The sequence below is a fragment of the Lactuca serriola genome, chromosome 1, assembly GCF_051521515.1.
Source record: "Lactuca serriola cultivar US96UC23 chromosome 1, Lser_US96UC23_V15, whole genome shotgun sequence".
Taxonomy (NCBI): Eukaryota; Viridiplantae; Streptophyta; class Magnoliopsida; order Asterales; family Asteraceae; genus Lactuca; species Lactuca serriola.
Genome location: NC_136408.1, coordinates 56,252,894 through 56,262,165, shown reverse-complemented (window position 1 = coordinate 56,262,165; position 9,272 = coordinate 56,252,894).

Below are 9,272 nucleotides of genomic sequence, written 5' to 3'. Positions count from 1 at the left end.
AGGCCTACGAGGCAGTCCAGTCAGGCCGAAGGCCTGAAGATTGGCCGTTATGCATGCTTGTATGATTATTCGTATGGGATATTTCGGGGGAAATTCACTAAGCTTTATGTTTACCCAGTTGTTTATTGTTTCAGGTATCCTCGATCATTCTGGGAATGCGAAGGCGGGACTATACACACTCATCATCAATATTGAGGATTTCACGTTTTCTATGTTATTATGATTTTTAGTAAATGTAATTTGGAATAAACAGTTTTATAAATGGCTATCTACATAAGTAATTTATAATTGGGAAGATTTACTTAAACAAAAATTCAAAATTTTTTGTTGTGAAAATTAGACGTTTCAAGTTGGTATCAGAGCCCTGGTTTGAGTGAACTGGAGGAAAACTTGGGTGAATCCAGTCTCAAACTAGAATCCAAGAATTTTTGTAAAATGGTTTTGAAAGAAATAATTTATAATAAAAGGGTTGGGCTAGGTCTTTTATCATGTTCTTGTTTGATTGTTGGCTTGGGATTGGAGCGTGGGCCTTAACTTAACTTTGACTTTTTTCAGGAGAATGTGATGTGTACAGTCAGCCAGAGCCTGAACAGGAGAGTGGTTCCCAAAATACCCATACTTGTTATGTTTGTTGTGTTTTGATTTTTGCTAATTTATGAATTGTTAGAAAACCATGCTAATGGATGAGGTTCTTTTAGAAACTATTGGATATAAATGCATGATTTCTATGATGCTTTCTGATTTTGCTAGTTGCTTACTTGATATATATGCTTTTGATTGTGTAATTTTTGCGTGTATGTTGATTAGTTGTATATGGTCGGGAATGAATAGCCTTAGAATGATTGGCTTGGCCTTACTTCCTATTCCTTGTTTGGTTGTGGATTTAGGGCATATTTAATTGTTCGACAATCTATCTGACCCCATATTGTCTACAACAAGCATGCACAAAAGCAACCAATGGTGCAGGAGCGAGGGTAATCCTAGGAAGTTAATTGTAGCGCGCAGGAGAAATATGTGTTAGCACACCTAGGAGTGGCTTAGTGTAGTGACTAAGAACCTTGGAATGAATTCTTAACCAACTATGGATAGGTGAGGAAGGTAGTATGAGCCCGTACTATTGAAATCACAAGATTCGTATGAGATTCGGGAGGAATTTTTGAGGCTACTAAGGGACTAATAGGAGTAGGGTCGAGTGTGTTGAGCACTATGTTGTGATGTATGATGTTTCCTTGATATATTTTTTAGTATGGAGGCTATGGAAGGTTCAGGGTCAAGAGTTGGAGCTAGTGGCTAGGATGGGCCTGGATTGACAGAGGATCCGGTTAGGGAGATCATTCATGAGGAGGTTGTTTCTTTTGTCAGGGAGGTGACTCCGGAGTTGATTTAGATGGTGAAGACTGCCATGATTGAGTTTTTCGATGATCGTTATGCTACACTTTCTGAGGTTGTTGTTGTTGCAGCCACACCAGTTGTTGCTATCATTAGGGCTTGAGGAGAGAGAGATTTCTAATACAAGGACTTCGACAATACACAACCCCTAAAGTGTGATGGGGTCTCAGACCCGATTGTGGTGATAAGATGGATGTCTGATGTGGAGGTTTGTTTCTTCACGTGTTCTTGTCCGGATGACCAGAAGGTCAAGTGCACCCTGAACCTTCTCAGGTTGGGGGCAAGAGATTAGTGGAGACTGGTGACTAGTCCTTATACTCTTGAGCCGAGGGACGCGATGACTTGGGAGCAGTTTTTAGAGATGTTCCGTTCAAGGTATGTTCCCCTGGTAGAAAGGGAGAGACCGGCCCAGAAGTACCTGGATCTAAGATAGACAACTGAGTCGGTGATGGAAATCACCAAAATGTTCACTGTGAGGGCTTTGTTTAATCTTGAGTTTGCTAATTCAAAGTAGGCTCAAATGGCTCGGTATTTGATCATGCTCAAGACAGACAGTTAGTAGTTCGTGTCAACCCGGCTGTCACGGACCCAGTTTCTGGAAAATTCCACGGACGTCTAGAGAACTCTGGAACGATCAAGTATACTCGAGAAATCTCTAGAGAGATCAAGAATGCTCTACGAGACCTGGAAGGTGCTAGAATATTATAGATGTCCGTGGAATAAAGGAGAACGATCCGAAATAAATAAAGAAGGCACTAGACAAACCTAGAACGACCCGGAAGACTTTGGAAGGATCTAGAACACGCTGGATCATACAAGAACGATTTAGATAATGTCGGGACGACTTAGAGATTTCTAGAGCATCGTATACAAGTCTACCATATTCTAGAGTCTTGTAATATCCATGTATACAATAGGAAGAGTCTAGATTAGTCATGAATGATCAGGACCTAGAAACTTCCATTTGAGGAGGTGTAAGGTTCCTATAAATAGGGGGATGACTCATTTGTCCAAACCATCAAGAAGTTGCCTTGTAAAGAAGTTGATTTATATAATAGAAGCTTTCTTGAAGTGTCCCTTGTCGTAACTCTTGCTTCCTAAGTTCGTTAGTACATCTAGATCTTCGAAGTTAGCCTGACTTAGTCGGAGAAGCACTAAGTGGCACAAGGTATTGACTAGTCTAAAAGAGTCATCCCGTGACACGTGGTATCAGAGCCAGGTTCGTACAAGCAAGAGATCATGACTACGGAAGCAGGAAGTAGTGAAGTCGCAAACCTGCCCCCTATTGTCGAAGAGAAAGGAAGAAAGTCCAGGAAGAGGGACCAATCGATAGATGCCTTGGCAAGCTTAGAGAACAAGCTTACAAGGACAGAGATTAACGTCGGTGAGATCCTTGAATGGAAGGATACCGTCGATCAGTTCGTTGCCGAGATAAGTGACACGAGCGATGGATTGAAGGAGACCATCGGTGTCATCAAGGAAGAAGTCCTTGGACTTATTAACACTCTGCGGAGCGAGTTCCGTGAGAAGGTAGACACATTACAAGCCGAAGTAAATCTCTGCAAGGCAGCAATCACTGGAGGGACCATTGCAAGAACATTTCCACACACAGAAGCACCCAGACCATTGAAGTATGGAGGTAAACGCGACCCTAACGAACTCGACGAATTCTTTTGGTCGATGGAATGCTACTTCAATGCCAGTCAAGTGAAGGACGACAAGACGAAGGTAGATATAGCCGTACTTTATCTATACGAGAGTGCAGCTCTATGGTGGCGAAGGAAGCATGGTGATATTGAAAAAGGATTATATACCATAGACACATGGGAAGAATTCAAGAGGCAACTCAAGAGACAATTATGCCCACACAATGCTGAAGACATAGCAATGAAGAAACTTCGTGGGCTAAAGCATACGGGATCCATCCGAGACTATATAGTCGAGTTCACGAGCTTGATGCTAGAGTTACCCGACATGTAGGAGAAGGACAAACTTTTATATTTCATGGATGGACTACAATCTTGGTCCTACAACGAGCTCAAGAGGAGAAATGTCAAAGACATTGACGAAGCTATTGCCATGGCAGAAGATCTAATGGAATTTCGAAAAGAAAGCACGGTTAAGAAGAATAGTGGGGGAGAACAAACTATGACGGAACCAGAACCAAAACAAAACACATCCCAACCTTTAAATACGAAAGGAAAAGAAATCGAAGGAAGAAACCGAAGAGAAGAGCGAAAGGAGATCAAGTGCTACTTGTGTGATGGTCCTCACTTGATCCGAGACTGTCCGAAGAAAAAGACCTTCTATGCGATGGTTTTGCAAGAAGAAGAAGACGAAGCACAAATAAGCTCAATGCGCTTTCTGAACTCAGTATCGAAAGATGAGATAAAATCTTCTAAGAAGGAAGAAAATAAAGGAGGGGGTCTCATGTTCGTCGAAGTTAAAGTGAATGCAAGGAACACTAAGGCGCTAGTAGATTCCGGAGCAACGCATAGTTTCATCGCAGAGGAAGAAGCTAAGAAGTTGGGTATTCACTATACAAAGGAGTTAGGTCGGTTGAAAGTTTTCAACTCTCCATCCAATCCGATCCTCAGAGTTTCTCGTGGAATACCCATGAAGATTGCAGAATGGAAAGGGACCATCGACTTGATAGTGGTTCCGATGGACGACTATTGCATGGTACTAGGAATGGACTTCCTAGATATGGTATGTCCTTGGTCGTTTGAAAGAGACAACACCATGCGTATAACCAAGGGATCAACTATCCATATAATTCCCTTGGAAAGAAGGAAGACAAAAGCTCGAACCCTTTCAACTATGAAGTTTCAAAAAGGCCCCGAGAGAAAAGGAAGTATGCACATGTGTTATTACCAGAGTAATATGATCAAGAGGAATATGAAGCCAAAAAGGGAAATTCAAGTAAATAAGGCATACATGAAGGAGCAGGGATCCATAACCCCCTTGAAGATTTACTCAAGAATTTATGAGGCTGAGAGAAGAAGTATGATTCAAGGTACGTTGAGAAATAAAAGCACACCCTACTCGAAGATATACTTTGGAGAAAAAGAAAAGACACAAAGTGGCTCCGTGACAAAACCAAGACATATGTATAGAAGACTTGACGAGGACGTCAAGGGTTTAAGTGGGGGAGGGTGTCACGGACCCAGTTTCTGGAAAATTCCACGGACGTCTAGAGAACTCTAGAACGAACAAGTATACTCGAGAAATCTCCGGAGAGATCAAGAATGCTCTACGAAACCCTGGAAGGTGCTAGAATATTATAGATGTCTGTGGAATAAAGAAGAACGATCCGGAATAAATAAAGAAGGCACTAGACGAACCTAGAACGACCCGGAAGACTTTGGAAGGATCTAGAACACGCTAGATCATACAAGAACGATTTAGGTAATGTCGGGACGACTTAGAGATTCTAGAGCATCATATACAAATCTACCATATTCTAGAGTCTTGTAATATCCATGTATACAATAGGAAGAGTCTAGATTAGTCATGAATGATCAAGACCTAGAAACTTCCATTTGAGGAGGTGTAAGGTTCCTATAAATAGGGGGAGGACTCATTTGTCCAAACCATCAAGAAGTTGCCTTGTAAAGAAGTTGAGTTATATAATAGAAGCTTTCTTGAAGTGTCCCTTGTCGTAACTCTTGCTTCCTAAGTTTGATAGTACATCTAGATCTTCGAAGTTAGCCTGACTTAGTCGGAGAAGCACTAAGTGGCACACGGTATTGACTAGTCTAAAAGAGTCATCCCATGACACGGCGCTATGTTTCTATCACCGAGCTTCAGGATGCCACGAAGAGGCGAGAGATTGATATAGAGACCTAATTATTACATCCCAAATTTTAGAACCAAAAATTTCAGTTTTAAATAAGTAATTATAAAAAACAGTAGTCTGAAAACATCAATAGTGTCATCCCATATCATAATCAAAATCAATATGTCAATAACCAAAACATGTCATAAGAAAACAATATTTGAGTACAACTCCCAAGAATCTCATAATGCGGAAAACCATAGTGTGATGCGCTGCAATCATACCGACTCCTTTCCTTTCGAAGAAGAAGTACCTGAAACCAAAACTGAAAACCTTAAGCATTCATACCACATATCATACAATAAACATATTGCCTAGAATATATGGGTGCTGGCCTACCCCTTCAGTCTCTTTCAACCGGTAAACGCCTTGCATATCTGGGTGCTGGCCCACCACTTCGGTCTTTTTCAACCGGTAACTGCCTAGCATATATGGGTGCTGGCCTCCCCTTCGGTCTCTTTCAACTGTATACTGTCGAGCATATCTGGGTGCTGGCCTCCCCTTCGGTCTATTTCAACCGGATACTGCCAAGCATATCTGGGTGTTGGCCTCCCCTTCGGTCTATTTCAACCGGAAACTAGGTCTATTTCATCCCCTACCACTACCACATAATATCTTAACACATAAGCACATAATCGCAACAGATAGTGGCATACCAAAAAATTATCACAAATACAATCATCTCTACTACAAACAACTATTATTGGGTTGGCATTGATGCCTTCGACCCACTGCTACCGGGAAGGTAACTCACCTCACACTGATGAAGTCCACTATAAGAAATCCTTAGATGCTGTCCTGGTAACTACTCGAGCTATCAATACCAAAATATCACCAAATTAATAATTGGGTCCCAAACCATGATCCATAATCCATACTTGGGGTGAAATGACCGTTTCACCCCTGGCCCAACAAGATTCACAACCAAGGCCCAAAACTGTCAAATCCATAAAAACCCATCAATGCCCCAATTTTCCAAATTAGGCCCAAACCCTTACATGGGCCTTTTCCCTAAAGCCCATTTACTTTTTTGAACCATTGATTTTCTGATGGCCCAAAGGTCCAACTCCATTGGGCCCAATCAAGGCCTAACTATATTGGGCTCACTAAGGCCCAATTCATCATCCAATGCCCATTAGGGCAAGCCCAGCAAGAAAAGCCCAATCAGAAGTCCATTAATATAAAATCCTTAGTCCATTACGAACTCAAACCAAAGGATAAGTCCAATACCAAGCTAGCCAACAATCAAAGAGCCCAAAACTTGCACAAGTGATTCTCACATCGTGAGCACCTTATGCTCACGTCGTAAGGTCGTGACTTTGGCCCAGAAACTTCCTCGAACATGCTCTCACGTCGTGCGATTTCATTCTTCACGCCGTGAGTCCATATTTGACCAAAAATGAGCATCAAGCTCCTAATCCACTCAGTTTTAACATGGGAGAGTCTAGAGGGTCTTCCTTGACCCCAAGGACCATAAAAATCAAAGTTTTTTAGTCACATATGTCCAATACATTACTTAACACCAACTTAGGTCAAAATGAAGGAAAAGGGTCCAAGACTCAAACTTGGAGTCCAAAACCATGACCAAAATCTAGATATGAGACTTATAAGACTTAAAATACCACCATGATCCATAAAGTTGCCAACTTTATGGATCCCATGCATGCTAGCCAACATTACAAGCCATAAATTGCACAGAAACTTATATCTAGTAAGCAAGAAAAGGAAAGGAATGATGTTGAGGACTTACAAAGGTCCAAAAACTCCATAACTAGCTGATGATGAAGCCAAGATGCCAACAAATGCACCACAATGATCTTCTTCTTCCTCAATTAGCTTCAAAGACCCCAAAACCTCATGAATAACACCAAGAATGATCAAGGAATTCAATGGGGGATGAGATTGGGGTTTCAAGAGGTCTTGGGAGTGAAACTGGCTGAGGATAAGCAACCCTAATCATCTCATACCTTTAAATATCCGAAAATAAGGGTTTTGGAGCATCAGGCACTTCTCACGTCGTGAGCACTTATTGCCCATGATGAGATTAAATCTCTAAGGATCGAAAGATTCAAACAGGTAATAGAAAATAAGAACACAATAATTGATCAAAGTATGCTTAATGATTCAAAGTCACGCCTCAGAAGAACTCGATGAAGAATTGCTACTGTAGAGGCGTGTAGGGTTACAAGCTATTTCCAAGATTACTAAAACACGATGCATGCATTCACCTTAAATACTATAACCCTAAAAATTAAAGACGGGTGGACAAACCCAAGCCCTTTTATATAAATGGAATGTATAATAAAATACAATGACACAACAATAATTCCCAACAATCTCCCCCTTTGCATCAATTGAGGAGAGAGTCCGTCAAGGCTGAGCTCTCTTCTGCACTTCAAAAATTTTCGGAATAATGCTCAGTAGAATCTTGCGAACCTGGATGTACCATTGAATCATATCCGCAAAGCACTTATTGTCTCCCTTGCTGTTGCCCTTGAATTTATTGACCATGTCCAAAATATACTCTAAACAAGAGGTCGTGTACAAATGTTTATCAGGGAGGAAGAAACAGGCCATGTGAAAGTTTGCATCTTTTCATTCTCGCGCCTGAAAGACCAAATACCATCCTTCATTGTATATTTTCCCAGGCTTCAACTTCTCAAAACCTTCTGGGGCTTCTTTGGGGTGAACAGATGGCTTCCTTCGTAGTACAGCAGCAATTTCCACATCCATTTTTCCTACCTCTTGAACATACGAAATGATCATCAATTTGAGGTGGCCAATAACGGGCTCATACTTCTGTCCGTCTCTTAGAAGTAAATTGTAAAGCATGATCCAGTCATAGGGATTGTGGCAAGGCAGGTCTGCGAGAGTGAATTTGTGAACCTGACTAGCAAAACCCCCCACAACCTTGAACTTCGCATTAGGGAAGCTTTTGGTTTCGATTGGACCTGTGACCTTCACTGTATTAATCTTGCTAGCACCCCTCGTTTCATATTGTGGATTCATATGCTTGAGATACGACGAGAAGAGCAATTGATCAACAATGCTATCAGTGGAAGGGACATTAGCTACTTTCACAAAGGAGTGAAACTTGAAGGATTTCGGAGTTATTGGCAGATCCAACTACGAATCTTATGTATTCTGAAGCTTGAATGACACAACTGGTTCTAGCCAATATTGACTCGGCATATCCACAACTTCTTTCTGAATTCGCTTCAGAGTCCACTCTAGAAATAAAAAGCTTTCGGCTTTCCAAAGTGGCCTGAGCTTCACGTTCTGCTTTCTCTTTCACTTCAGTCTCTCAGATTATTCTTTGATCTTCATCCATTTCAGCATCTCGTGCCTTTCTTCTTTTGACCTCGTTTTCATCAAGCTCTTCGTCTTCGCTCTTGTCAACAATGGGTTCTTCATTGAAAAGTTTTTCTTTTCCTTTAGGCTCAAATTCGCTTTTGACAGTGTGCTTGACTGAAGATTTGGGGTCTTCCTTCTTAGATTGTGACACACCTTCTCCCTCTTGGCTCGGAATGGAGCTAGATTCCGGAACACCTTTCATTCGATGTAGCATGGCGAAGACAGGCCTTAGTTTCTCAGCAAGATGCTTCTTTACCGTAATCGTGATCATTGAGTCACGAGTCTCAATGATATCCGAAAGCATGCCAGTGACGTCGGCGATATAGATTTTCATAGCAACTTTCTCAGATATCAAATCATTGACTTGTTTGTCAGCATTTTCAAGTTTGACTGTCAAGACTTTCACCTTTTCAGTCTTGATGGCAAGATCATCCATTATTTTGCTCTCCATAGCTAGATCATTTTGAAGCTTAGTGATTTGCGAGGAGATGGATGACTGAAACTCATCATGGTCAGATTTAAGACCGGTGCGAACCTCTTGAAGTTTCGCCTTCTCAGTTTTAAGTGTTGGGCCCAGGCTAGAAATGAGCCTTCACAGTTTTGGACTCAAATGAACTTTGGAAGTTCTCCATAAATACTTGTGCATCATTAATTAGTTTATCGACTTTTTCGGTCATGTTGTTGCAGAATG